Here is a 17,334-nt window from a genome sequence, read left to right on the forward strand (position 1 = left end):
GCAAGAAATAGAAAATAGCAGATGAACTTTTATTGAACAATGGCCTAAATATTAGAGGAAAATGGTGGGTCAAACTTCATAATATAAGAAATGGCAACAATTTCTTTGCTGCATGAAGTGATAATATATTCACTGTGTATAATATATTCACTGATAATATATTCACATATGAAAACATATGTGTGTATGAAAACAACATATAAAAACAAAAGCTTCTAATTGTTAAACTCCCTGGAGACCACTTGATTATCCAACTATGCAATTCAATTTGCACATTAATTATTAAGAACATGGATCTAGTTCCACAGGCTTAAGGGTTTAGACCACAGGACTTCCCTGACCACAGAGGTCACTCACAAACTCTAGAGCTGCAAATCATTCTCACATCTGTCTGAGTTACAAACAGAGCTGCAGGGTTCCCAACACTTCATGTTACATTCAAGCATTTTCTCATACAGAGTATAAAATTCATGACAAGCCAGGTTTAGGAAGTTATAATAATACAGTTCAGAAAGAGAGAAGAGATTTATAGGACAAAGGGTTTATATACGAACATGTGTGTATGTGCATGTGTGTCCCTGTGTCTCTCTTTATGTCTGTCTGCAATGAATCATAGCCCAAACCAATGTAAATTACTAATAATTCAATAAACTCAGTCTGAAAAGGGAAATTTTAGACTTTGACAATCTAGAAATAATAATGAATGATTTTTTTAAAAGACTTATTTATTTATTTTATGTATGCCAGTACACTGTCACTCTCTTTGGACACACCAGAAGACGGCATCAGACCTCATTACAGATGGTTGTGAGCCACCATGTGGCTGCTGGGAATTGAACTCAGGACCTCTGGAAGAGCAGCCAGTGGTCTTAACCACTGAGCCACCTCTCCAGCCCATGAATGATTTCTTGAAGGTCAAAATTAAGATCTAATTTGGAAGTTATAACTTCCATGATCAATTGCAGTAATGATATGATCAAGTTACACGTATTTTGTGCTGCATGGTAATATGACTGTTAACCTAGTATGTTCCTATAATTCCTCCTCATTGTGTTATGTAATTTTCATAGTAACACATGGTTTGGAGGTGATAGGTTATTGAAGTGATATGTGATTGTTATCTCTCAGATTACAACAGGAAGATGAATGGCCAACACCCTTACCTGCATAGTTATGAATCTTTTCTATTATTTTCATTTGATATCTAAACAAGGCAAGATTCTTACATATGCTCAGGGTCACTAATGTGCAGAATTCTTGTGGTAATTAACTATTGTCTTTAATCTCTACAACCATCACCGGGCTTTACTAATTTTCATTGCGTCACTTTTGAAGAACATTCTGGTTTCACTTTTCTCGGAAAGGAGATTAAACAAGATGTGACAGATGCACAGAGAAAAGCCTCATTCTTCTTGGCAGAGTCTGTGCAGACGTTAGGAAGAACTGCATATAAGCTATGAATAGATTTCGAAATAGACCTCCATGACAATGGCATCAAAACTAAAAGTCATTTGAGGATCTGGGTATCACTTTCCAGTATTATTCTAACATTGTTTATTCTGTTAAATGTAAGGATGGATCCATTTTAAATAATGAATCCAAAGTCTATTCCCAGGTATAGAGTCAAAGAGTAACTGGCAATGGATCCTGGAAGGTATCTTTTCTCTTGCTTTGCAACCCTGTAGTCTAGCATGAAGATATAACACACAAAGTAATTTTATGGTGATATTTATATTCCATCTTGGAGGAAGGAAGTGATTTTAGGTACCTAAACAAAGCATTTTATGTTTCCTTTATCTCTTCACTTACAGCTTCCTGTGGCACAGGGACAAAGCTGTGTGAATGGGGTGATAGAAAGTGCAATTCTTATCACTCTGTATATTTATAGAAGGGAAGCGCTTATGGTTAAAGAAAGAAAAGAAGAAAAGGAAGGAAGAAAGAAGGAAAAATAAAAAGGATGAATTTCAGTAATGATATAATAAAGTTAAACATATCTACTTTGTAGCATACTCATACACTTGTGAATCTAGTGTATTCCTTTCCATTCCTCATCTTGCTTTTAAGTAATTTTGATGGTAATACATACTTTGGAGGTGATAAAATATCAAACTAATAAGTGCTTGATCCACAGTAGGGATTTTCACCTCACTGAACAAGAGGATAAATGACCTCCGTGCTTACCTAAATGACTTGCTTGGCCAAGAAGGGAAAGTAAATCTTGGGCCCAGTTTTAGAAACAGATTTTAATTTTTTGAGCTCAAGAATTTTTGTACACCTTTACTCATTACCTCTCCAAGAAAGCTAATCTCAAAATCTCCCTCCCTCTTATTTGGTCAAAATTCATAGTCTCTGTGTATTTGCAGTCTTGACAAGAAGATCCAGATGGAACTCCTCATGATAAATAAGAAATATTTCTTACCTGTAGTATCAAGAACTAGAAACTCCTCCCATTGGTGCCTAACAAGACCATCCTCTGCTACATATGCAGCTGGAGCCATGGGTCTGTCCATGTGTAGTCTTTGGGTAGTGGTTTAATCCCTGGGAGTTCTGGTTGGCTGGTATTGTTCTTATGGGGTTTCAAGCCCCTTCTGCTCCTTCAGTCCTTTCTCTAACTCCTCTAACTGGGACCCTGCTGGAACCCCAGTGTAGAGGAATGTTAGAGCAGGGTGGGTTGGTAGGGAGGGGGAACACCCTTATAGAAGAAGAGGGAGGCGGATGGGATAGAGGGCTTATGGACAGGAAACTGGGAAAGGGAATAACATTTGAAATGTAAGTAGAAAATAGCCAATAAAAAAAAAGTAAGAAAGAAGGAGACTGTTTGGGAAGACAGACTGAGTGTATCTGGGAGTGGAATAATGGAGGGAAGAGATACATCAGAGTATATTATATACATGCATAAAATTATTATGATGAAATCCACTGTTTTGTCTAATTAATATATGCTGGTAAAAAGCTTCTCTTTGAAAAGCAAAACAAAAACAAAACAAGAACAAAAACAAGCACAAAAAACAAAACTGGAAACTCTATAAAACATCCAGGAAACCCAGGACACAATGAAAAGATCAAACCTAAGGATAATAGGTATAGAAGAGAGGGAAGACTCCCAACTCAAAGGGCTAGGAAACACGCTCAACAAAATTATATGGAAAAAAAATTCCCTAATGTAAAGAAAGAGATAACCATAAATATACAAGAGGTCTACAAAACTCACAATAAATTGGATCAGAAAAGAAATTCCTCTGGTCACATAATAAAACACCAAATTCACAAAACAAAGAAAGAATATTAAAAGCGGTAAGGAAAGGTCAAGTAATGTATAAAGGCAGACCTATCAGAATTGCCCCAGACTTCTCAATAGAGACTATGAAAGCGAAAGCCAGAAGATCCTTGGCAGATGTAATACAAACCCTAAAAGAACAAAATTCCAGCTTATGCTACTATACCCAGAAAAACGCTCAATTACCATGAATGGAGAAACCAAGGTATTCCATGACAAAACCAAATTTAAACAATATTTTTCTGTAAGCACAGCCCTACGAAAGATAATAGAAGGAAAACTCCAACACAAGGAGGGAAACTCCTCCCAAGGAAAAATAAGCAGTTACTCTTCTTTCAGCAAACCCCAACGAAGATAGCCACACAAACTTAATTCTACTTCTAACAACAAAAATAATAGGAAGCAACAATCACTGGCCTTAATACCTCTTAACATCAATGGACTCAATTCCCCAATGAAAGAAATAGACTAACAGACTGAATATGTAAACAGGACCCAGCATTTTGCTACATAAGGAAATGGAACTCAGTAACAAAGACAGAAACTACCTCAGAGTAAAAGGCTGGAAAACAATTTTCCAAGCAAATAGTCCAAAGAACAAGGTGAAGTATACATTTCGATATTGAATAAAGTTGACTTTCAACCAAAATTTATAAAAAAAAGATGAGGAATGACATTTCATGCTCATCAAAGAAAAATCTATCAAAATAAACCCTCAGTTCAGAACATCTATACACCAAAGACAAGAGTACATACTTTCAGAAAGGAAACTTTACTAAATCTCAAAGCATACATTGCACCACACACAATAGTAGGAGACTTCAGCACTCCCTCTCATCAATGGACACATCATGGAAACAGAAACTTAACAGAGACACACTGAAACTAATAAGTTATGAAACAAATGGATCGAACAGATATCTGTAGAACATTTCATCCTAAAACAAGAGAATATACCTTCTTCTCACCACCTCATAGTATGCTCTCCAAAATTGACCATATTGAGGTCACAAACAGACCTCAACAGATACAAGAAGATTAAAATAATCCCATACATTCTATCAGATCTAAGGCTGGTCTTCAGTAAAAACATAAACAATAGAAAGGCCACATACACATGGGAGCTGAACAACTCTCTACTCAATGATAACTTGGTCAAGGAATAAAGAAAGAAAGAAATTAAAGACTTTTAAGAATTTAATGAAAATGAAGGCACAACATACCCAAACTTATGGGACACAACGAAAGCAGTGCTAAGAGGAAAACTCATAGCTCTGAGTGCCTCCAAAAAGAAACTGGAGAGAGCACACATTAGCAGCCTGACAGCACATCTGAAAGCTCTAGAATGAAAAGAAGCAACTATACCAAAGAGGAGTAGATGGCAGGAAATAACCAAATGCAGGACTGAAATCAACTAAGTAGAAACAAAGAGAATATACAAATTATCAATAAACAACAGCTGGTTCTTTGAGAAAATCAACAGGATACATTAACCCTCAGTCAGACTAACCAGAGGGCATGGAAACAGTGTCCAAATTAACAAAATCAGAATGAAAATGGAGACATAACAACACGAATTGAAGAAATTAAAAAAAATTATCAGATTCTACTACAAAAGCCTACATACAACAAAACTGGGAAATCTGTATGAAATGGATAATTTATTTGCAAGACAGATACCAGTTACCAAAAATTAATCAGGATCAGATAAACCATTTAAGCAACCCCGTAACCCTTAATGAAATAAAGCAGTCATTAAAATTACCCAACCAAAAAAGCCCAAGACCAGATGGGTTTTAGTGCCGAATTCTATCTGACCTTCAAAAAGAAGTCTGAATTACTCTGCAAACAATTACAAAAGAAAGAGAAGAACACTACTTAATTTGTTCTACGAAGCCACAGTTATGCTGATACCAAAACCATAAAGACCAACAAAGTGGACTTCAGACCAATTTCACTTGTGAATATTGATGCAAAAATACTCAATAAAATTCTCGCAAACCAAATCCAAGGACAAAAGGAACATTCACCATGATCAAATAGACTTCATCTCAGGGATGCAGGGATGAGTCAATATATGGAATCCATCAATGTAATTCACTATATAAACAAACTAAAAAAACCCACATAAGCATCTCATTAGATGCTGAAAAACATTTGACAAAATTCAAAACCCCTTCATGTTAAAAGCCTTGGAAAGAACAGGAATTCAAGGTCCATACCTAAACATAATAAAAGCCATATACAGCAAATAAATGGACAACATCAAACTAAATGGAGGAACATTTGAAGAAATCAATGAAAATCAGGGACTAGACCAGCCAGCCTACTCTCCACATAATATAGTACTCCTAGTTCTAGTCAGAGCAATTAGACAACAAAAGGAGGTCAAAGGGATACAAGTTGGAAAGGAAGAAGTCAACATTTCACTGTTTGCAGATGATATGATAGTATACATTAGAGATCCCAAAATTCCACTAGAGAACTCCTACAGCTAATAAACAAATTTGGCAAAGTGGCTGGATATAAAATTAACTCAAACAAATCAGTAGCCTTCTTCTACTTAAAGGATAAACAGGCTGAGAAAGAAATTAGGGAAATGACACCCTTCACAATAATCACAAATAATATAAAATACCTTGGTATGACTCTAACCAAGCAAGTGAAAGATCTGTATGACAAGAACTTCAAGTCTCTGAAGAAAGAAATCAAAGAAGATCTCAGAAGATGGAAAGACTTCCCATGCTCATGGATTGGCAGGATTAATATAGTAAAAATGGCCATTTTGTCAAAAGCAGTCTGCAGATTCAATGCAATCCCCATCAAAATTCCAACTCAATTCTTCATAGAGTTGGAAAGAGCAATTTGCAAATTCACTTGGAACAACAAAACACCTAAAGTAGTGAATATTCTCAACAATATCAGAACTTCTGGGAGAATCACTATCTCTGACCTCAAGTTCTACAACAGAGCTATAGTGACAAAAACCACATGTTATTGTTACAGAGGTAGCTGTGTAGATCAATGGAAAGGTGTTGAAGACCCAGAAATGAAAGCACACACCCGTTATCATTTGATCTTTCACCAAGAACTTAAAACCACTTAATGGAAAAGAGAGCACATTAGGCAAATGGTGCTAGCTGAAGTGACAGCCTGCATATAGAAGAATGCAAATAGACACATTCTTATCTCCTTGTACAAAGCTCAAGGCCAAGAGGATTAAAGATGTCCAGTCCACATAAAATCAGATACACTGAATCTATTAGAGAATATTGGAAATGAGCCTGGAACACATGCCTGGAGAAAATTTCCTGAACAAAACTTGTTGGAGTATGCTCTTTGGACAAAATGGCTACTGTGGGATCTCATAAAACTGCAAGTTCAAGCTATGTGGGCAAAGGACACTCTTCTTAGGACAAACTGCAACCAACAGATTGGGGAATGTAGAACTCTCAGGTCCTTTACAAACCATGTTGCCTGCACTCTTATATCAAAATATACAAACTAAATTTCTAAAACCATAGGAGACAAATAACCCAATTAAAAAATATTTTCTTTGGCTAAAGGAATTAGAATGGGAATGTTACTATCTTGAAACTTACCACCTAATGAAATTTCAACATCAAACATAAAAGGGAAATGCAAAGATGAAAATAAATTTCCAATCACCCAATGCTTGAGGAAGATCAAAAATTAGTAACAGCAAAATTGGAGAAGAGGAACACTCCTCCATTGTTGGTGGATACTACAGGTAACCATTAACAAAACCTCAGTCTAGGCGATGTTCCTGTTATGAAATTAGACATATACACCTGAGGACTCTTGGGTGCCCCAATATATAACAAGACACATGTTCATAGAGATAAGATTTGGGGTCTGGAAAGAACATGAATGTTCAACAGAGGAATGGATACAGAAAATGTGGAAGTCAAAAAACAATGGAATGTTACTCAGCTTTCAAAAACAATGACTTTATAAATTCATCTGGTATCAAATGGTGGAACTGAAAATATCATCCAACATTTCAAGATAAAAACACATTAATGATTTGGTATGTTCAGGATAGTGGCTGGGAGCCAAATGCGAATTACCTAATTTCAACACCAGAAACTCAAGAAATCTCCAAATTCTTCTCTTTCTTTAAAGGGAACAAGGAAAATGCCGCTAGGAGGAATACTGGAAGCAAAGTTTAGGAGACACCAGGCAGAAGGAATTTGCCCATTCTGAGCCTGCCCCACATGTGCCCATACATACAGCCTTCAAACTAGATAAGATGGATGAAACCTGGACACGACTCAGAGGAACTGCATCAGATCTGTCTAGGGATGACTGGTAGAGGATTGCAAATACAGGCGAATGTTCATGCAGGCAAACCACTAAACTCAGGAGCAGGTTCCCATTGATTTAAATCAACCAAGAAAAATTGAAAGGCTTGAAGGTTTCAGACCCCTTATGAACAACAATAGATTCAACAGAGCTTCCAGGGAGTAAACTTCTCTGCTCTTCAAAGGCGGCTGAAACTGATTTCATAGGTAGCAATGAATAACCTAGTAAGAACAGAGGAACTATTAAAATTCAAACTTTAAAAGGATTTTTGAGGAAGCGGTAATGGGTTTTAGGATGGGCAACCACATATCTCTGGGAAGGGTCAGAAGTTGGCAATGTTTGCCTGGTTACAAAATACGTTTCGTGAAATGTAAAGGAAAATATAATTTATTAAAAGATGGAGACAAAATGAAATCATCAACATAAACCAATATATAACGAAGTCAAGGAAAAAACACTTAAAGGTAATCTTAAAAATATATGCAAAGAAAGCATTTGACAAATCCCTTCCTTGCCCCTTCGAAAAAATCTGAAAGATTTCTAATCTGGGAACTCAAGGCCCAATCTACAAACATCTATCCTTAAACCTGTAGTCAATATTAAACTAAATGGAAGAAACTTGAACAATCGTCCCTAACATCAGGGACCGAACATTGCCTTTCCTTTCTCCCTACCTATCAATATATAATTCCATCCTAGTTTGTAGCAAAAAAAAAAATCCTGTTTTATTATACAGACTAAGACGGGGATCCAATGGGATCTCACAACTGGAAAGGTTCCAAATCAAGCAAATATCTTGTATCAACTTTTCCCAGATGTTTTAATAGCCTGTCCAATTCAACAGTGACATTTCCCAAATTACCATAGACTCCTCTACTGATTAAAAAAATCTTTTGCAATCAAGTGGGCTATAAAATTAACTCAAACAAATCACCTTCCTGAATCAAGAAGGATAAGAGAACAGTAAAAGATAATTAGGAAAGATGACACCATTCACTATAGTCACAAATAACATAAAATACCTCATTTAGCTGCTTTTTAAACGGTGAATATTCACAATTCATTTTGACTAAGTACCAAAGTTGGTCCTCAACTAATGATAAAACTTACCCTCTGAAATCTCCTTTAAGTGTGTTTAACACTTAGGGATTAAATGCGACACATTGAGCTAAGAGCATTGATTTTGGACTGCTTGACTAATGTTTTTGCCAATCTTGTGTGTTTGTTTGTGTGTGTGTTAAAAACAATTGCTTCTTTTAAAACTTAAAAAAAAGGGGCCCTGGGTGATACAGTGTGTGCCAGACTGTTGTATTATACCGTATCTATCAGCATTCCCTATCAAGTAGGCTAAAGTATAATCGGACTACACACCACACACAGAAGATACATAAAAGGATATTTCAGATTAAAAGGAAGCCAAAGCCTTCACATCACACACACATCTCACACACACAGCCCACTGGTACTTTTGTCAGTTAAGCAACTCGAAGGGATTTTAAGGGGTGCATGCCTCACCTCTTATCTGGGTGTTACTTAATAACTCTGTGTTTCCTGGCTTTGCAAGACCAGTATTTTCCATATCTTAGTTCTTGGAATGACTGTGGATAAAGATGCCAGGCATTTAGATCTTTGAGGCCAAGTTTAGAAACATTGTTCAGAATAGGACAATAGGACATGTGTAACTGTGGTGGGTGTTAATGTTTATGTGTGGGGACACATATAAGCATAGGGGAAGGAGGGAATAGGAATGGACAAAAACTGGGATTCTTAGGAAACCCCATAAACAGCAGTTTCCTGGGACAAATATTAAATATAGCGGAAAGCATTTGAGGCGAATTGCTGATTCAGAGGGAGAGGGACCCACCTCACGCCTCAGGCCATCTGGAACCCTGAAGTTGCCTCTGGGCACAGGGATATATAATCCTGGTTGCTGCCACCCTTGTTGGAGAGTTCTGGTCTGCACCCAGGACTGAACTGATCCTCGGGACCAAACAGCTCCCTGCACACTAAATCCTGCAAGTGGCTGGAACCTCGGAACTTAAGGATTACAGGTCCACAGGAACAGCTGAAGGCCCCCTGTAGAAAAGGAAAAACTATGCCCGCTGGGTGCAGGACCTGCACAACTGACAAAGGGAGAGAAACCAGGATTCCCACCTCTGACACACAGGCTGGAAGGCAAATTTAGCCACTGTCCACAGCTGAGAACAAAGAGCACTAGAGATAATTTCTGAGAAGGCAAGGCTGGAAAGAAGCAACAGGAAACCAAGTTCTACATGGCCCCAACGGAGGCCCAATTCTCCCATCAAAACAAACATGGAATATCCAAACACAGAGACAACCCAAGATCTAGGCAAAATCATATTTGATCCTATGTTGGAGGACTTCAAGACTAGGCATCAGAAGAACTCCTGGTTAGAGAAAAAGAAAATACTAAACAAGTAAAAACTACAGAAAATCAAAAATTTAAAAAATTCATTTTTTATAAATAAATGGAGGACCCATAAGGAAGGAGTCACAAAAACTCCCTAAAAAGAAAATTCAGGAAATCACAAATAAACAAGTAGAAGCCATAGATGAGAGCACAAAAATCCAAAAGAATTCAGGAAAACACAATCAAACAGTTGAAAAATTAAAAATGGAAATAAAGCAATCAAGAAAGAACAATGGAAACAACCCTGGATACCAAAAACCAAAAAAGACAGGAGGCTGAATACAAAGCTTCACCAACAAGAATACAAAGACAGAATGGAAGAGAATCTCAGGGCAAGAAGATTCCATAGAAATCGTGAAACTCAATTGTCAAAGATAATGTAAAATTAAAAAGCTCTGGTCCAAAACATACAGAAATCAGGACTCAATGGAAGATCAAACCTAAGGATAATAGGTATAGAAGAGAGTGAAGACTCCCAGCTCAAAGGACCAGTAAATATCTTCAACAAAATCATAGAAGAAAACTTCCCTAACCTAAAAAAAGAGATACCCATAGGCATACAAGAAGCCTACAGAACTCCAAATAGATTGGACCAGAAAAGAAACACCTCCTGTCACATAATAGTCAAAACACCAAACGCACAAAATAAAGAAAGAATATTAAAAGCAGTAAGGGAAAAAGGTCAAGTAACATATAAAGCAGACCTATCAGAATCACACAGACTTTCATCCAGAAACTATGAAGGCCAGAAGATCCTGGACTGATGTCATACAGACCCTAAGAGAACACAAATGCCAGCCCAGGCTACTGTATCCTGCAAAACTCTCAATTAACATAGATGGAGAAACCAAGATATTCCATGACAAAACCAAATTTACACAATATCTTTCTACAAATCCAGCACAACAAAAGAAAATAAATGGTAAAGCCCAACATAAGGAGGCAAGCTATACCCTAGAAGAAGCAAGAAACTAATCGTCTTGGCAACAAAAAAAAAAAAAGAGAAGAAAAGCACACAAACATAACCTCACATCCAAATATGACTATAACAGGAAGGAATAATCACTATTCCTTAATATCTCTCAACATCAATGGCTCAACTCCCCCAATAAAAAGACATGATTAACAAACTGGATATAGCAATGAGGACCCTGCATTCTGCTGCCTACAGAAACACACCTCAGAGACAAAGACAGACACTACCTCAAAGTGAAAGGCTGGAAAACAACTTTCCAAGCAAATGGTCGGAAGAAGCAAGCTGGAGTAGCCATTCTAATATCAAATAAAATCAATTTTCAACTAAAAGTCATCAAAAAAGATAAGGAAGGACACTTCATATTCATCAAAGGAAAAATCCACCAAGATGAACTCTCAATCCTAAATATCTATGCCCCCCCAAATACAAAGGGCACCTACATACCTAAAAGAAACCTTACTAAAACTCAAAACACACATTGCACCTCACACAATAATAGTAGGGATTTCAACACCCCTCTCATCAATGGACAGATCATGGAAACAGAAATTAAACAGGACGTAGACAGACTAAGAGAAGTCATGAGCCAAATGGACTTAACGGATATTTATAGAACATTCTATCCTAAAAAAAGGATATACCTTCTTCTCAGCTCCTCATGGTACTTTCTCCAAAATTGACCATATAATTGGTCAAAAAGCAGGCCTCAACAGGTACAGAAAGATAGAAATAATCCCATGCGTGCTATCGGACCACCCTGACCCTAAAACTGGTCTTCAATAACAATAAAGGAAGAATGCCCACATATACTTGGAAATTGAACAATGCTCTACTCAATGATAACCTGGTCAAGGAAGAAATAAAGAGAGAAATTAAAAACATTTTAGAATTTAATGAAAATGAAGGTACAACATACCCAAACTTATGGGACACAATGAAAGCTGTGCTAAGAGGAAAACTCATAGCGCTGAGTGCCTGCAGAAAGAAACAGGAAAGAGCATATGTCAGCAGCTTGACAGCACACCTAAAAGCTCTAGAACAAAAAAAGCAAATACACCCAGGAGGAGTAGAAGGCAGGAAATAATCAAACTCAGGCTGAAATCAACCAAGTAGAAACAAAAAAGGACCATAGAAAAGAATCAACAGAACCAAAAGTTGGTTCTTTGAGAAAATCAACAAGATAGATAAACCCTTAGCCAGACTAACGAGAGGACACAGAGAGTGTGTCCAAATTAACAAAATCAGAAATGAAAAGGAGACATAACTACAGATTCAGAGGAAATTCAAAAAATCATCAGATCTTACTATAAAAGCCTATATTCAACAAAACTTGAAAATCTGCAGGAAATGGACAATTTCCTAGACAGATACCAGTACCGAAGTTAAATCAGGAACAGATAAACCAGTTAAACAACCCCATAACTCTAAGGAAATAAAAGCAGTCATTAAAGGTCTCCCCAACCAAAAAGAGCCCAGGTCAGGCGGGTTTAGTGCAGAATTCTATCAGACCTTCATAGAAGACCTCATACCAATATTATCAAACTATTCCACAAAATTGAAACAGATGGAGCACTACCGAATTCCTTCTGAAACCACAATTACTCTTATACCTAAACCACACAAAGACCCAACAAAGAAAAGAGAACTTCAGACCAATTTCCCTTATGAACATCGCTAAAAATACTCAACAAAATTCTGGCAAACCGAATCCAAGAGCACATCAAAACAATCATCCACCATGATCAAGTGAAGCTTCATCCCAGGCATGCAGGGATGGTTTAATATCTGGAAAACCATCAACGTGATCCATTATATAAACAAACTGAAAGAACAAAACCACATGATCATTTCATTAGATGCTGAGAAAGCATTTGACAAAATTCAACACCCTTCATGATAAAAAGTCCTGGAAAGAATAGAATTCAAGGCCCATACCTAAACATAGTAAAAGCCATATACAGCAAACCAGTGGCTAACATTAAACTAAATGGAGAAAACTTGAAACAATCCACTAAAATCAGGGACTAGACAAGGCTGCCCCTCTCTCCTACTTATTCAATATAGTTCTTGAAGTTCTAGCCAGAGCAATCAGACAACAAAAAGGAGATCAAGGGATACAGATTGGAAAAAAAGAAGTCAAAATATCACTATTTGCAGATGATATGATAGTATATTTAAGTGATCCCAAAAGTTCCACCAAGAACTACTAAAGCTGATAAACAACTTCAGCAAAGTGGCTGGGTATAAAATTAACTCAAATAAATCAGTAGCCTTCCTCTACACAAAAGAGAAACAAGCCGAGAAAGAAATTAGGAAAGACACCCTTCATAATAGACCCAAATAATATAAAAATACCTCGGATTGTGACTTTAACCAAGCAAGTAAAAGATCTGTACAATAAGAACTTCAAGACTCTGAAGAAAGAAATTGAAGAAGACCTCAGAAGATGGAAAGATCTCCCATGCTCATGGATTGGCAGGATTAATATAGTAAAAATGGCCATTTACCAAAAGCGATCTACAGATTCAATGCAATCCCCATCAAAATACCAATCCAATTCTTCAAAGAGTTAGACAGAACAATTTGCAAATTCATCTGGAATAACAAAAAACCAGGATAGCTAAAAACTATCCTCAACAATAAAAAAGGACTTCAGGGAATCACTATCCCTGAACTCAAGCAGTATTACAGAGCAATAGTGATAAAAACTGCATGGTATTGGTACAGAGACAGACAGATAGACCAATGGAACAGAATTGAAGACCAGAAATGAACCCACACACCTATGGTCACTTGATTTTTGACAAAGGCCAAAACCATCAATGGAAAAAAGATAGCATTTTCAGCAAATGGTGCTGGTTCAACTGGAGGTCAACATGTAGAAGAATGCAGATCGATCCATGCTTATCACCCTGTACAAAGCTTAAGTCCAAGTGGATCAAGGACCTCCACATCAAACCAGATACACTCAAACTAATAGAAGAAAAACTAGGGAAGCATCTGGAACACATGGGCACTGGAAAAAATTTCCTGAACAAAACACCAATGGCTTATGCTCTAAGATCAAGAATCGACAAATGGGATCTCATAAAACTGCAAAGCTTCTGTAAGGCAAAGGACACTGTGGTTAGGACAAAACGGCAACCAACAGATTGGGAAAAAGATCTTTACCAATCCTACAACAGATAAGGCCTTATATCCAAAATATACAAAAGAACTCAGAAAAGTTAGACTCCAGGGAGACAAATAACCCTATTAAAAATGGGGTTCAGAGCTAAACAAAGAATTCACAGCTGAGGAATGCCGAATGGCTGAAACACCTAAAGAAATGTTCAACATCTTTAGTCATCGAAATGCAAATCAAAACAACCCTGAGATTTCACCTCCACCAGTGAGAATAGCTAGAATCAAAAAACTCAGAGTGACAGCAAATGCTGGCGAGGATGTGGAGAAAGAGGAACACTCCTCCATTGTTGGTGGGATTGCAGACTGATACAACCATTCTGGAAATCGGTCTGGGTTCCTCAGAAAAGTGGACATTGAACTGCCTGGATCAGCTATCCCTCTTTGGGCATATACCCAAAAAGATGCTAACATATAAAAAAGACACGTGCTCACTATATTTCACAGCAGTCTGTTTATATTAGCCAGGCTGGAAGGGCCAGATGCCATTCAACAGAGGAATGATTAAAAAAAATGACCTAAATGAAATTCATAGGCAGAGTAATGAACTAGAAAATATCATCTGAGTAAGGGTAAATCAATCTGAAAAAACACATAGTATGAACTCATTATTGATAAGTGAATATTATTATTAAAAACTCAAATTACAAGATCAATTCTGAGACCACAGAACCTCAAAGAAGGATGACAAAATGGTCTCCCTCCTTATTCTTAAAGGGAGAAAATATCTGTAGGAGGGATCTGGAAGCAGTTAAACAGCGACAAAAGCCATTAAGAGCCACTGTCCACATGGTCCATATATATACATGCAAACTAGATAAAATTAGTGAGCTGAAAATGCATGCTGAAAAGGACTAGATATAGATCTTTCCTGAAGCACATCAGGCATGTCCAATACAAGGGGTCAGTACTACTTGTAAACCCACTAAAACTGAGAATAGGACCCTCTTAGAGAGAGAGAGTTCGATATTAGAAGAGTTAAAGACTTGCAGCCCCATAAAACAACAATATATTAACTAGAGCTTCCAAGGACTAGAAAACACTGCCCCGAAAGACTATACATGGACTGACGGGGCTCCAGGTACCTACACTGCTCTGTGAAGAATAACCTTGTTGGGGCTCAGTGGAAAGAAATAACAAGTCTTACAAGTTGGACCCCCAGTGCATGGGAATATAGAGAGGCAACAAAGGGGATGTGTGGAATAACGGTATGGGGGAGGGGAAGGGGAGGGAATGGGGGTTTATAGACAGGAAAAGCAACTGGGAAAGGAATAACTATTTAGAAATGTAAATAAAGAAATATATGTCATAAATTTTTAAAATGTGATAATTCTATATGAGACATTAATTCAAATAGTAATTAGCTAGTTTGTCAATAAATGATTGATAATAAAAAAAAGAAACCCCATTAATTAGGATGAAAATTCAGGGATTTGGGGTTAGCTCAGTAGTAGAAGTACTTTTATATAGTCTAAAGCCTAAGTTCGGTCTAATCCAAAAAAAAAAAAAGGAAGTAGAGAAAATCATTATTTTAGTATCTTGTTTCATTTACCTTTCTGAATTCTTACTCAACCTCAAACTACTTCTTAATTTATTGAAATTAGATTCACCTAGACAGAAGTCCAAATGGTTTTTTGGGGATGAGAGAATTCTCAGCTATCAGTACTTTCTGCCACTATGGTTCATATACACAAATCATTTCTATTGATTTCTCCATTAGACATACTTTAATTTTTTATTTTTTTTATTTGTAGCCAACCTTGGAGGTACATCTTGTATTTCAAATGTGTATACATATGTAATAGCATTAAGTCCTGATTTCAAGGTTGAGACGATTGTGAGTTTACATGTAGTTCCTGGGAATTGATATATCCTCTAGTTAGCAGTGTTATAGACCACTGAACCATCTCTTCAACCTAAATGTTCTCACAAAAAGAAAAAAAGAGGGGTTGGAAGTTTAGCTCAACAGAAGCCATTAAGCTGCTAAAGCATAAAGGCCCTAGGTTCAGTCTAACTCGAAAAACTCTAAAAAAAATGGTGCTGTGAAATTTGAGGATTATTCTACCACACAGCAAATTCAATCTCAGGAACTGAACATTTGTCCAATAATATTTTACAAATTATAAGCAACCTGCTCACAGAGATATGATGTAACAATTTTAAAAATAACTTCTAGCAAATGTAATAGTCCTGTAAAAATCATCTTGCCTATTATCAAAATCTCTACTTTTGGGTAGCATAATGCTAAGTGACTCATTTTATTCATTGCTTCTACATATACTACGCAATAGCCAGCAGTTATACAATGCCTATTGAAAAGATTTTGCATTTCTCTTCACTAAACCTCCAACCTTAGTTGGTAAATAGAGATCTTGTTATAAATTCAATATAAATTAAAATAGAAAGAACTAGCTCGAGCAAAAGGTCCTTACCATCTTTTGCCTAAATGTCTTGCAACCTACTCTCTGTCTCTCTGAGTCCTTGGGATGCTTGGATCATTCAGAAGTTTAGTAATATTATCATAGTAAAACAACCTTGCTTTTTCTAAGTAGATGTAGTTTGGGCTTATTTAGAGTTCTACATCTGAACCAATGGGCACAGAGACTTGTTCCAACAAGGCCACATCTTTCAAATGGTGCCAATTCCCAGCTGACTGAGTATTCAATGCTACAGGTCTATAGAGTCATTCTCATTGTGACCACAACTATTAATGCAATTCTATGAGATCAGGGAACAAAGAGAACCTTTCTCTTTGTAAGTTGATCACCCTCAAGTATTTACTAGGAGTAATGGAGAAACTAACACATTAAACTGCCTTGATCTTCTTAAAGTTGTTTTAGTTAAAAAAAAAAGTAAAAGAGAACTAAATGTAAGATACAAGGTAATAATAGATGTCGTAGATATAAATCTTTACCTTCTGGAAATTAGAACTTCTATAATCTACACATATACACAGAGGTATTTCTCCCACCACAATTGCAGGTTATAGAAGTTCAATTTCCTCCATATTGCCAGAAAGGATGTAGGGCTGAGTCTTCCTGACCATTTAGCAGGGATCTCATGGTCAATCCCTCCTAAGAACAGATGGAATGTCTAAGAGCATATGTGAAAATCTAGCTATCAATGTAATACAGCAACTAG

This window comes from Rattus rattus, chromosome 2 (genome assembly GCF_011064425.1).
Source record: "Rattus rattus isolate New Zealand chromosome 2, Rrattus_CSIRO_v1, whole genome shotgun sequence".
Lineage (NCBI taxonomy): Eukaryota > Metazoa > Chordata > Mammalia > Rodentia > Muridae > Rattus > Rattus rattus.